This window comes from Rhipicephalus microplus, unplaced genomic scaffold (genome assembly GCF_043290135.1).
Source record: "Rhipicephalus microplus isolate Deutch F79 unplaced genomic scaffold, USDA_Rmic scaffold_26, whole genome shotgun sequence".
Taxonomy (NCBI): Eukaryota; Metazoa; Arthropoda; class Arachnida; order Ixodida; family Ixodidae; genus Rhipicephalus; species Rhipicephalus microplus.
In genome coordinates this window covers 4,576,045-4,589,668 of record NW_027464599.1, presented here as the reverse complement: position 1 = coordinate 4,589,668, position 13,624 = coordinate 4,576,045, and positions in this window count along the sequence as shown.

Genomic DNA, 13,624 nt, shown 5'->3' with positions numbered 1-13,624 from the left:
TCAGTTAACAGCCGATCGCGCTAGCCAATTGCGCCACAGAGACAGTCGTGCTCCACTCTCACACCCATCAGAACATACCTTCAAAGCGATCTGCGCAAAGAAAAAAGCAACACACCACTCCCGGGAGGGCTCGAAACTCCAAATTTTTGGTTAACAGCCAATCGCGCTAGCCAATTGCGCCACGGAGACAGTCGTACTCCACTCTCATCACCATCAGAACATATCTTCAAAGCTATCAGTGCAAAAGAAAGCAACACACCACTCCCGGGAGGGCTTGAACCTCCAACTTTTCGGTTAACAGCTAATCGCGCTAGCCAATTGCGCCACGGAGATAGTCCTGCTCCACTCTCACTACAATCAGAACATATCTTCAAAGCTATCAGCCCAAAGAAAAAAAAGCGCCGCACCACCACCGGATGAGCTCGAACCTCCACCTTTCGGTTAACAGCCGATCGCGCTAGCCAATTGTGCCACGGAGACAATCGTGCTCCACTCTAACCACCATCAGAACATACCTTCAAAGCTATCTGCACAAAGAAAAAAACAACACACCACTCCCGGGAGGGCTCGAAACTCCAACCTTTTGGTTAACAGCCGATCGCGCTAGCCAATTGCGCCACGGAGACAGTCGTGCTTAACTGTCACCACCATCAGAACATATCTTCAAAGCTATCAGTGCAAAAAAAGCGACACACCACTCCCGGGAGGGCTCGAAACTTCAATTTGTCGGTTAACACACGAACTTGCTAGCCAATTGCGCCACGCAGACAGTCGTGCTCCAATGTCACCACCGTCAGAACATTTCTCCAAAGTTATCAGCGCAAAGAAAAAAAAGCGCCGCACCACCTCCGGGTGGGCTCGAAACTGTAACCTTTCGGTTAACAGCCGACCACGCCAGCTAATTGCGCCACAGAGACCGTCCTGCTCCACTCTCACCACCATCAGAACATATCTTCAAAGCTATCAGCCCAAAGAAAAAAAAGCGCCGCACCATCACCGGGTGGGCTCGAACCTCCAACCGTTCGGTTAACAGCCGATCGCGCTAGCCAATGGCGCCACGGAGACAGTCGTGCTCCACACTCAACACCATCAGAACATATCTTCAAAGCTATCAGCGCTAAGAAAAAAGCAACACACCACTCACGGGAGGGCTCGAAACTCCAACCTTTCGGTTAACAGCCGATTCAGCTAGTCAATTGCGCCACGGAGACAGCCTTGCTCCACTCTCACCACCACCAGAACATATCTTCAAAGCTATCAGCCCCAAAAAAAAGCGCCGCACCACCACCAGGTGGGCTCGAACCTCCAACCTTTCGGTTAACAGCCGATCGCGCTAGCCAATTGCGCCACGAAGACAGTCGTGCTCCACTCTCACCACCATCAGAACATATCTTCAAAGCTATCAGCGCAAAGAAAAAAACAACACACCACCACCGGTAGGGCTCGAAATTCCAACCTTTCGGTTAACAGCCGATCGCGCTAGCCAATTGCGATACGGAGACAGTCCTCTCCACTCTCTCCACCATCAGAACTTATCTTCGAAGCTATCAGCCGAAAGAAAAAAAGCGACACACCGTCCCCGGGTGGGCTCGAACCTCCAACTTTTCGGTTAACAGCCGATCGCGCTAGCCAATTGCGCCACGGGGATAGGCCTGCTCCACTCTCACCAACATCAGAACATATCTTCAGAGCTATAGGCCTAAAGAAAAAAAAGCGCCGCACAACCACCAGGTGGGCTCGAACCTCCAGCCTTTCAGTTAACAGCCGATCGCGCTAGCCAATTGCGCCACAGAGACAGTCATGCTCCACTCTCACCACCGTCAGAACATTTCTCCAAAGCTTTCAGCGCAAAATAAAGCGACACACCGTCCCCGGGTGGGCTCAAACCTCCAACCTTTCGGTTAACAGCCGATTCAGCTAGTGAATAGCGCCACGGAGACAGTCTTGCTCCACTCTCACCACCATGAGAACGTATCTTCAAAGCTATCAGTGCAAAAAAAGCGACACACCACTCCCGGGAGGGCTCGAAACTTCAATTTGTCGGTTAACACACGAACGTTCTAGCCAATTGCGATACGGAGACAGTCCTCTCCACTCTCACCACCATCAGAACTTATCTTCGAAGCTATCAGCCCAAAGAAAAAAAGCAACACACCACTCCCGGGAGGACTCGAACCTCCAACTTTTCGGTTAACAGCTAATCGCGCTAGCCAATTGCGCCACGGAGATAGTCCTGCTCCACTCTCACTACAATCAGAACATATCTTCAAAGCTATCAGCCCAAAGAAAAAAAAGCGCCGCACCACCACCGGTTGAGCTCGAACCTCCACCTTTCGGTTAACAGCCGATCGCGCTAGCCAATTGTGCCACGGAGACAGTCGTGCTCCACTCTAACCACCATCAGAACATACCTTCAAAGCTATCTGCGCAAAGAAAAAAACAACACACCACTCCCGGGAGGGCTCGAAACTCCAACCTTTTGGTTAACAGCCGATTCAGCTAGTCAATTGCGATACGGAGACAGTCCTCTCCACTCTCACCACCATCAGAACTTATCTTCGAAGCTATCAGCCCAAAGAAAAAAAGCGACACACCGTCCCCGGGTGGGCTCGAACCTCCAACTTTTCGGTTAACAACCGATCGCGCTAGCCAATTGCGCCACGGGGATAGTCCTGCTCCACTCTCACCAACATCAGAACATATCTTCAAAGCTATAAGCCTAAAGAAAAGAAAGCGCCGCACCACCACCAGGTGGGCTCGAACCTCCTGCCTTTCAGTTAACAGCTGATCGCGCTAGCCAATTGCGCCACAGAGACAGTCATGCTCCACTCTCACCACCGTCAGAACATTTCTCCAAAGCTTTCAGCGCAAAATAAAGCGACACACCGTCCCCGGGTGGGCTCAAAACTCCAACCTTCCGGTTAACAGCTAATCGCGCTAGCCAATTGCGCCACGGAGACAGTCCTGTTCTACTCTCATCACCATCAGAACATATCTTCAAAGCTATCAGCGCAAAGAAAAAAGCGACACACCACTCCCGGGTGGGCTCGAACCTCCAACTTTGCGGTTAACAGCCGATCGCGCTAGACAATTGCGCCACGGAGACAGTCGTGCTCCACTCTCACCACCATCAGAACATATTTTCAAAGCTATCAGCGCAAAGAAAAAAGCAACACACCACTCCCGGGAGGGCTCGAAACTCCAAGTGTTTGATTAACAGCCGAACGTGCTACGCAGTTGCGCCACGGAGACAGTCGTTCTCCACTCTCACCACCGTCAGAACATTTCTTCAGAGCTATCGGCCCAAACAAAAAAAAGCGCCGCACCACCACCGGGTGGGCTCGAACCTCCAACCTTTCGGTTAACAGCGGATCGCGCTAGCCAATTGCGCCACGGAGACAGTCGTGCTCCACTCTCACCACCATCAGAACATATCTTCAAAGCTATCAGCCCAAAGAAAAAAAAAGCGCCGCACCACCACCGGGAGGGCTCGAAACTCCAACCTTTCGGTTAACAGCCGATCGCGCTAGCCAATATCGATACGGAGACAGTCCTCTCCACTCTCATCACTATCAGAACTTATCTTCGAAGCTATCAGCCCAAAGAAAAAAAGCGACACACCGTCCCCGGGTGGGCTCGAACCTCCAACTTTTCGGTTAACAGCCGATCGCGCTAGCCAATTGCGCCACGGGGATAGGCCTGCTCCACTCTCACAAACATCAGAACATATCTTCAAAGCTATAAGCCTAAAGAAAAAAAAGCGCCACACCACCACCAGGTGGGCTCGAACCTCCACCTTTCGGTTAACAGCCGATCGCGCTAGCCAATTGTGCTACGGAGACAGTCGTGCTCCACTCTCACCACCATCAGAACATACCTTGAAAGCTATCTGCGCAAAGAAAAAAGCAACACACCACTCCCGGGAGGGCTCGAAACTCCAAATTTTTGGTTAACAGCCGATCGCGCTAGCCATTTGCGCCACGGAGACAGTCGTACTCCACTCTCACCACCATCAGAACATATCTTCAAAGCTATCAGTGCAAAAAAAAGCGACACACCACTCCCAGGAGGGCTCGAACCTCCAACTTTCCGGTTAACAGCTAATCGCGCTAGCCAATTGCGCCACGGAGATAGTCCTGCTCCACTCTCACTACAATCAGAACATATCTTCAAAGCTATCAGCCCAAAGAAAAAAAAGCGCCGCACCACCACCGGATGAGCTCGAACCTCCATCTTTCGGTTAACAGCCGATCGCGCTAGCCAATTGTGCCACGGAGACTGTCGTGCTTCTCTCTCACCACCATCAGAACATACCTTCAAAGCTATCTGCGCAAAGAAAAAAGCAACACACCACTCCCAGGAGGGCTCGAAACTCCAACCTTTTGGTTAACAGCCGATCGCGCTAGCCAATTGCGCCACGGAGACAGTCGTACTCCACTCTCACCACTATCAGAACATATCTTCAAAGCTATCATTGCAAAAAAAAGCGACAGATCACTCCCGGGAGGGCTCGAAACTTCAATTTGTCGGTTAACACACGAACGTGCTAGCCAATTGCGCCACGCAGACAGTCGTGCTCCAATCTCACCACCGTCAGAACATTTCTTCAAAGCTATCAGCGCAAAGAAAAAAAAGCGACACACCGTCCCCGGGTGGGCTCGAACCTCCACCTTCCGGTTAACAGCCGATCGCGCTAGCCAATTGCGCCATGGAGACAGTCCTGCTCTACTCTCATCACCATCAGAACATATCTTCAAAGCTATCAGCGCAAAGAAAAAAGTGACACACCACTCCCGGGAGGGCTCGAAACTTCAATTTTTCGGTTAACAGCCGCACGTGCTAGCCAATTGCGCCAAGGAGACAGTCGTGCTCTAATCTCACCACCGTCAGAACATTTCTCCTAAGCTATCAGCGCAAAGAAAAAAAAGCGCCGCACCACAACCGGGTGGGCTCGAAAGTCCAACCTTTCGGTTAACAGCCGACCGCGCCAGCTAATTGCGCCACAGAGACCGTCCTGCTCCACTCTCACCGCCATCAGAACATATCTTCAAAGCTGTCAGCCTAAAGGGAAAAAAGCACCGCACCACCACCGGGTGGGCTCGAAACTCCATCCTTTCGGTTAACAGCCGATCACGCTAGCTGATTGCGCCACGGACCAGTCCTGCTCCACTCTCACCACCATCAGAACATATCTTCAAAGCTATCAGCCCAAAAAAAAAGCGCCGCACCACCACCGGGTGGGCTCGAAACTCCAACCTTTCGGTTAACAGCCGATCGCGCTAGCCAATTGCGATACGGAGACAGTCCTCTCCACTCTCACCACCATCAGAACTTATCTTCGAAGCTATCAGCCCAAAGAAAAAAAGTGACACACCGTCCCCGGGTGGGCTCGAACCTCCAACTTTTCGGTTAACAGCCGATCGCGCTAGCCAATTGCGCCACGGGGATAGTCCTGCTTCACTCTCACCTACATCAGAACATATTTCAAAGCTAGAAGCATAAAGAAAAAAAAGCGCCGCACCACCACCAGGTGGGCTCGAACCTCCAGCCTTTCAGTTAACAGCCGATCGCGCAAGCCAATTGAACCACACATTCAGTCGTGCTCCACTCTCACCACAGTCAGAACATTTCTCCAAAGCTATCAGCGCAAAATAAAGCGACACACCGTCCCCGGGTGGGCTCAAACCTCCAACCATTCGGTTACCAGCAAATCGCGCTAGCCAATTGCGCCACGGAGATAGTCCTGCTCCACTCTCACTACCATCAGAACATATCTTCAAAGCTATCAGCCCAAAGAAAAAAAAAGCGCCGCACCACCACCGGGTGAGCTCGAACCTCCACCTTTCGGTCAACAGCCGATCGCGCTAGCCAATTGTGCCACGGACACAGTCGTGCTCCACTCTCACCACCATCAGAACATACCTTCAAAGCTATCTGCGCAAAGAAAAAAGCAACACACCACTCCCGGGAGGGCTCTAAACTCCAACATTTTGGTCAACAGCCGATCGCGCTAGCCAATTGCGCCACGGAGACAGTCGTACTCCACTCTCACCACTATCAGAACATATCTTCAAAGCTATCAGTGCAAAGAAAAAAGCGACACACCACTCCCGGGAGGGCTCGAAACTTCAATTTGTCGGCTAACACACGAACGCGCTAGCCAATTCCGCCACGCAGACAGTCGTGGTCCAATCTCACCAGCGTCAGAACATTTCTTCAAAGCTATCAGCGCAAAGAAAAAAAAGCGACACACCGTCCCCAGGTGGGCTCGAACCTCCACCTTCCGGTTAACAGCCGATCGCGCTAGCCAATTGCGCCACGGAGACAGTCCTGCTCTACTCTCATCACCATCAGAACATATCTTCAAAGCTATCAGCGCAAAGAAAAAAGCGACACACCACTCCCGGGAGGGCTCGAAACTTCAATTTTTCGGTTAACAGCCGCACGTGCTAGCCAATTGCGCCACGGAGACAGTCGTGCTCCAATTTCACCACCGTCAGAACATTTCTCCTAAGCTATCAGCGCAAAGAAAAAAAAGCGCCGCACCACCACCGGGAAAGCTCGAACCTCCAACTTTTCGGTTAACAGCAGATCGCGCTAGACAATTGCGCCACGGAGACTGTCGTGCTCCACTCTCACCACCATCAGAACATATTTTCAAAGCTATCAGCGCAAACAAAAAAGCAACACACCACTCCCGGGAGGGCTCGAAACTCCAAGTTTTTGATTAACAGCCGAACGTGCTACGCAGTTGCGCCACGGAGACAGTCGTGCTCCACTCTCACCACCGTCAGAACATTTCTTCAGAGCTATCAGCCCAAATAAAAAAAAAGCGCCGCGCCACCACCGGGTGGGCTCGAACCTCCAACCTTTCGGTTAACAGCAGATCGTGCTGGCCAATTGCGCCACGGAGACAGTCGTGCTCCACTCTCACCACCATCAGAACATATCTTCAAAGCTATCAGCCCAAAGAAAAAAAAGCGCCGCACCACCACCGGGAGGGCTCGAAACTCCAACCTTTCGGTTAACAGCCGATCGCGCTAGCCAATTGCGATACGGAGACAGTCCTCTCCACTCTCACCACCATCAGAACTTAACTTCGAAGCTATCAGCCCAAAGAAAAAAAGCGACACACAGTCCCCGGGTGGGCTCGAACCTCCAACTTTTCGGTTAACAGCCGATCGCGCTAGCCAATTGCGCCACGGGGAAAGTCCTGCTCCACTCTCACCAACATCAGAACATATCTTCAAAGTTATAAGCCTAAAGAAAAAAAAGCGCCGCCGCACCACCAGGTGGGCTTGAACCTCCAGCCTTTCAGTTAACAGCCGATCGCGCTAGCCAATTGCGCCACAGAGACAGTCGTGCTCCACTCTCACCACCGTCAGAACATTTCTCCAAAGCTATCAGCGCAAAATAAAGCGACACACCGTCCCCGGGTGGGCTCAAACCTCCAACCTTTTGGTTAACAGCTAATCGCGCTAGCCAATTGCGCCACGGAGACAGTCGTGCTCCACTCTCACCACCGTCAGAACATTTCTCCAAAACTATCAGCGCAAAATAAAGCGACACACCGTCCCCGGGTGGGCTCAAACCTCCAACCTTTCGGTTAACAGCTAATCGCGCTAGCCAATTGCGCCACGGAGATAGTCCTGCTCCACCCTCACTACCATCAGAACATATCTTTAAAGCTATCAGCCCAAGGAAAAAAAAGCGCCGCACCACCACCGGGTGAGCTCGAACCTCCACCTTACGGTTAACAGCCGATCGCGCTAGCCAATTGTGCCACGGAGACAGTCGTGCTCCACTCTCACCACTATAAGAACATATCTTCAAAGCTATCAGTGCCAAAAAAAGCGACACACCACTCCCGGGAGGGCTCGAAACTTCAATTTGTCGGCTAACACACGAACGTGCTAGCCAATTCCGCCACGCAGACAGTCGTGCTCCAATCTCACCACCATCAGAACATTTCTCCAAAGCTATCAGCGCAAAGAAATACAAGCGCCGCACCACGACCGGGTGGGCTCGAAACTCCAACCTTTCGGTTAACAGCCGACCACGCCAGCTAATTGCGCCACAGAGACCGTCCTGCTCCACTCTCACCACTATCAGAACATATCTTCAAAGCTATCAGCCCAAAAAAAAAAAACCGCCGCACCACCACCGGGTGGGCTCGAACCTCCAACGTTTCGGTTAACAGCCGATCGCGCTAGCCAATTGCGCCACGGAGACAGTTGTGCTCCACACTCACCACCATCAGAACATATCTTCAAAGCTAACAGCGCAACGAAAAAAGCAACACACCACTCACGGGAGGGCTCGAAACTCCAACCTTTCGGTTAACAGCTAATCGCGCTAGCCAATTGCGCCACGGAGATAGTCCTGCTCCACTCTCACTACCATCAGAACATATCTTCAAAGCTATCAGCCCAAAGAAAAAAAAGCGCCGCACCACCACCGGGTGAGCTCGAACCTCCACCTTTCGGTTAACAGCCGATCGCGCTAGCCAATTGTGCCACGGAGACAGTCGTGCTCCACTCTCACCACGATCAGAACATACCTTCAAAGCTATCTGCGCAAAGAAAAAAGCAACACACCACTCCCGGGAGGGCTCGAAACTCCAACCTTTTGGTTAATAGCCGATCGCGCTAGCCAATTGCGCCACGGAGACAGTCGTGCTCCACTCTCACCACCATCAGAACATATCTTCAAAGCTATCAGTGCAAAAAAAAGCGACACACCACTCCCGAGAGGGCTCGAAACTTCAATTTGTCGGTTAACACACGAACGTGCTAGCCAATTGCGCCACAGAGACCGCCCTGCTCCACTCTCACCACCATATGAACATATCTTCAAAGCTATCAGCCTAAAGAGAAAAAAGCACCGCACCACCACCGGGTGGGCTCGAAACTTAATCCTTTCGGTTACCAGCCGATCACGCTAGCTAATTGCGCCACGGAGACAGTCATGTTCCCCACTCAACACCATCAGAACATATCTTCAAAGCTATCAGCGCAAAGAAAAAAGCAACACACCACTCACGGGAGGGCTCGAAACTCCAACCTTTCGGTAAACAGCCGATTCAGCTAGTCAATTGCGCCACGGAGACAGTCTTGCTCCACTCTCACCACCATCAGAACATATCTTCAAAGCTATCAGCCCAAAGAAAAAAAAGCGCCGCACCACCACCAGGTGGGCTCGAACCTCCAACCTTTCGGTTAACAGCCGATCGCGCTAGCCAATTGCGCCACGGAGACAGTCGTGCTCCACTCTCACCACCATCAGAACATATCTTCAAAGCTATCAGCGCAAAAAAAAAGCAACACACCACTACCGGGAGGGCTCGAAAGTCCAACTTTATGGTTAACAGCCGATCGCGCTAGCCAATTGCGCCACGGAGAATCCTGCTCCACTCTCACCACCATCAGAACATATCTTCAAAGCTATCAGCCAAAGAAAAAAAAGCGCCGCACCACCACCGGGTGGGCTCGAAACTCCATCCTTTCGGTTAACAGCCGATCGCGCTAGCCAATTGCGCCACGGAGACAGTCGTGCTCCACTCTCACCACCATCAGAACATATCTTCAAACCTAACAGCGCAAAGAAAAAAGCAACACACCACTCCCGAGAGGGCTCGAAATTCCAACCTTTCGGTTAACAGCCGATCGCGCTAGCCAATTGCGCCACGGAGACAGTCCTGCTCCACTCTCACCACCATCAGAACATATCTTCAAAGCTATCAGCCTAAAGAAAAAAAATCGCCGCACCACCACCGGGTGGGCTCGAACCTCCAACCTTTCGGTTAACGGCCGATCGCGCTAGCCCAATGCGCCACACAGACAGTTGTGCTCCACTCTCACCACCATCAGAACATATCTTCAAAGCTATCAGCGCAAAGAAAAAAAAGCGCCGCACCACCACCGGGTGGGCTCGAACCTCCAACCTTTCGGTTAAAAGCCGATCGCGCTAGCCAATTGCGCCACGGAGGCAGTCGTGCTCCACACTCACCACCATCAGAACATATCTTCAAAGCTATCAGCGCAAAGAAAAAAGCAACACACCACTCACGGGAGGGCTCGAAACTCCAACCTTTCGGTTAACAGCTAATCGCGCTAGCCAATTGCGCCACGGAGACAGTCCTGTTCTACTCTCATCACCATCAGAACATATCTTCAAAGCTATCAGCGCAAAGAAAAAAGCGACACACCACTCCCGGGTGGGCTCGAACCTCCAACTTTGCGGTTAACAGCCGATCGCGCTAGACAATTGCGCCACGGAGACAGTCGTGCTCCACTCTCACCACCATCAGAACATATTTTCAAAGCTATCAGCGCAAAGAAAAAAGCAACACACCACTCCCGGGAGGGCTCGAAACTCCAAGTGTTTGATTAACAGCCGAACGTGCTACGCAGTTGCGCCACGGAGACAGTCGTTCTCCATTCTCACCACCGTCAGAACATTTCTTCAGAGCTATCGGCCCAAACAAAAAAAAGCGCCGCACCACCACCGGGTGGGCTCGAACCTCCAACCTTTCGGTTAACAGCGGATCGCGCTAGCCAATTGCGCCACGGAGACAGTCGTGCTCCACTCTCACCACCATCAGAACATATCTTCAAAGCTATCAGCCCAAAGAAAAAAAAAGCGCCGCACCACCACCGGGAGGGCTCGAAACTCCAACCTTTCGGTTAACAGCCGATCGCGCTAGCCAATATCGATACGGAGACAGTCCTCTCCACTCTCATCACTATCAGAACTTATCTTCGAAGCTATCAGCCCAAAGAAAAAAAGCGACACACCGTCCCCGGGTGGGCTCGAACCTCCAACTTTTCGGTTAACAGCCGATCGCGCTAGCCAATTGCGCCACGGGGATAGGCCTGCTCCACTCTCACAAACATCAGAACATATCTTCAAAGCTATAAGCCTAAAGAAAAAAAAGCGCCACACCACCACCAGGTGGGCTCGAACCTCCACCTTTCGGTTAACAGCCGATCGCGCTAGCCAATTGTGCTACGGAGACAGTCGTGCTCCACTCTCACCACCATCAGAACATACCTTCAAAGCTATCTGCGCAAAGAAAAAAGCAACACACCACTCCCGGGAGGGCTCGAAACTCCAAATTTTTGGTTAACAGCCGATCGCGCTAGCCATTTGCGCCACGGAGACAGTCGTACTCCACTCTCACCACCATCAGAACATATCTTCAAAGCTATCAGTGCAAAAAAAAGCGACACACCACTCCCAGGAGGGCTCGAACCTCCAACTTTTCGGTTAACAGCTAATCGCGCTAGCCAATTGCGCCACGGAGATAGTCCTGCTCCACTCTCACTACAATCAGAACATATCTTCAAAGCTATCAGCCCAAAGAAAAAAAAGCGCCGCACCACCACCGGATGAGCTCGAACCTCCATCTTTCGGTTAACAGCCGATCGCGCTAGCCAATTGTGCCACGGAGACTGTCGTGCTTCTCTCTCACCACCATCAGAACATACCTTCAAAGCTATCTGCGCAAAGAAAAAAGCAACACACCACTCCCAGGAGGGCTCGAAACTCCAACCTTTTGGTTAACAGCCGATCGCGCTAGCCAATTGCGCCACGGAGACAGTCGTACTCCACTCTCACCACTATCAGAACATATCTTCAAAGCTATCATTGCAAAAAAAAGCGACAGATCACTCCCGGGAGGGCTCGAAACTTCAATTTGTCGGTTAACACACGAACGTGCTAGCCAATTGCGCCACGCAGACAGTCGTGCTCCAATCTCACCACCGTCAGAACATTTCTTCAAAGCTATCAGCGCAAAGAAAAAAAAGCGACACACCGTCCCCGGGTGGGCTCGAACCTCCACCTTCCGGTTAACAGCCGATCGCGCTAGCCAATTGCGCCATGGAGACAGTCCTGCTCTACTCTCATCACCATCAGAACATATCTTCAAAGCTATCAGCGCAAAGAAAAAAGTGACACACCACTCCCGGGAGGGCTCGAAACTTCAATTTTTCGGTTAACAGCCGCACGTGCTAGCCAATTGCGCCACGGAGACAGTCGTGCTCTAATCTCACCACCGTCAGAACATTTCTCCTAAGCTATCAGCGCAAAGAAAAAAAAGCGCCGCACCACAACCGGGTGGGCTCGAAAGTCCAACCTTTCGGTTAACAGCCGACCGCGCCAGCTAATTGCGCCACAGAGACCGTCCTGCTCCACTCTCACCACCATCAGAACATATCTTCAAAGCTGTCAGCCTAAAGGGAAAAAAGCACCGCACCACCACCGGGTGGGCTCGAAACTCCATCCTTTCGGTTAACAGCCGATCACGCTAGCTGATTGCGCCACGGACCAGTCCTGCTCCACTCTCACCACCATCAGAACATATCTTCAAAGCTATCAGCCCAAAAAAAAAGCGCCGCACCACCACCGGGTGGGCTCGAAACTCCAACCTTTCGGTTAACAGCCGATCGCGCTAGCCAATTGCGATACGGAGACAGTCCTCTCCACTCTCACCACCATCAGAACTTATCTTCGAAGCTATCAGCCCAAAGAAAAAAAGTGACACACCGTCCCCGGGTGGGCTCGAACCTCCAACTTTTCGGTTAACAGCCGATCGCGCTAGCCAATTGCGCCACGGGGATAGTCCTGCTTCACTCTCACCTACATCAGAACATATTTCAAAGCTAGAAGCATAAAGAAAAAAAAGCGCCGCACCACCACCAGGTGGGCTCGAACCTCCAGCCTTTCAGTTAACAGCCGATCGCGCAAGCCAATTGAACCACACATTCAGTCGTGCTCCACTCTCACCACTGTCAGAACATTTCTCCAAAGCTATCAGCGCAAAATAAAGCGACACACCGTCCCCGGGTGGGCTCAAACCTCCAACCTTTCGGTTACCAGCAAATCGCGCTAGCCAATTGCGCCACGGAGATAGTCCTGCTCCACTCTCACTACCATCAGAACATATCTTCAAAGCTATCAGCCCAAAGAAAAAAAAAGCGCCGCACCACCACCGGGTGAGCTCGAACCTCCACCTTTCGGTCAACAGCCGATCGCGCTAGCCAATTGTGCCACGGACACAGTCGTGCTCCACTCTCACCACCATCAGAACATACCTTCAAAGCTATCTGCGCAAAGAAAAAAGCAACACACCACTCCCGGGAGGGCTCTAAACTCCAACATTTTGGTCAACAGCCGATCGCGCTAGCCAATTGCGCCACGGAGACAGTCGTACTCCACTCTCACCACTATCAGAACATATCTTCAAAGCTATCAGTGCAAAGAAAAAAGCGACACACCACTCCCGGGAGGGCTCGAAACTTCAATTTGTCGGCTAACACACGAACGCGCTAGCCAATTCCGCCACGCAGACAGTCGTGCTCCAATCTCACCAGCGTCAGAACATTTCTTCAAAGCTATCAGCGCAAAGAAAAAAAAGCGACACACCGTCCCCAGGTGGGCTCGAACCTCCACCTTCCGGTTAACAGCCGATCGCGCTAGCCAATTGCGCCACGGAGACAGTCCTGCTCTACTGTCATCACCATCAGAACATATCTTCAAAGCTATCAGCGCAAAGAAAAAAGCGACACACCACTCCCGGGAGGGCTCGAAACTTCAATTTTTCGGTTAACAGCCGCACGTG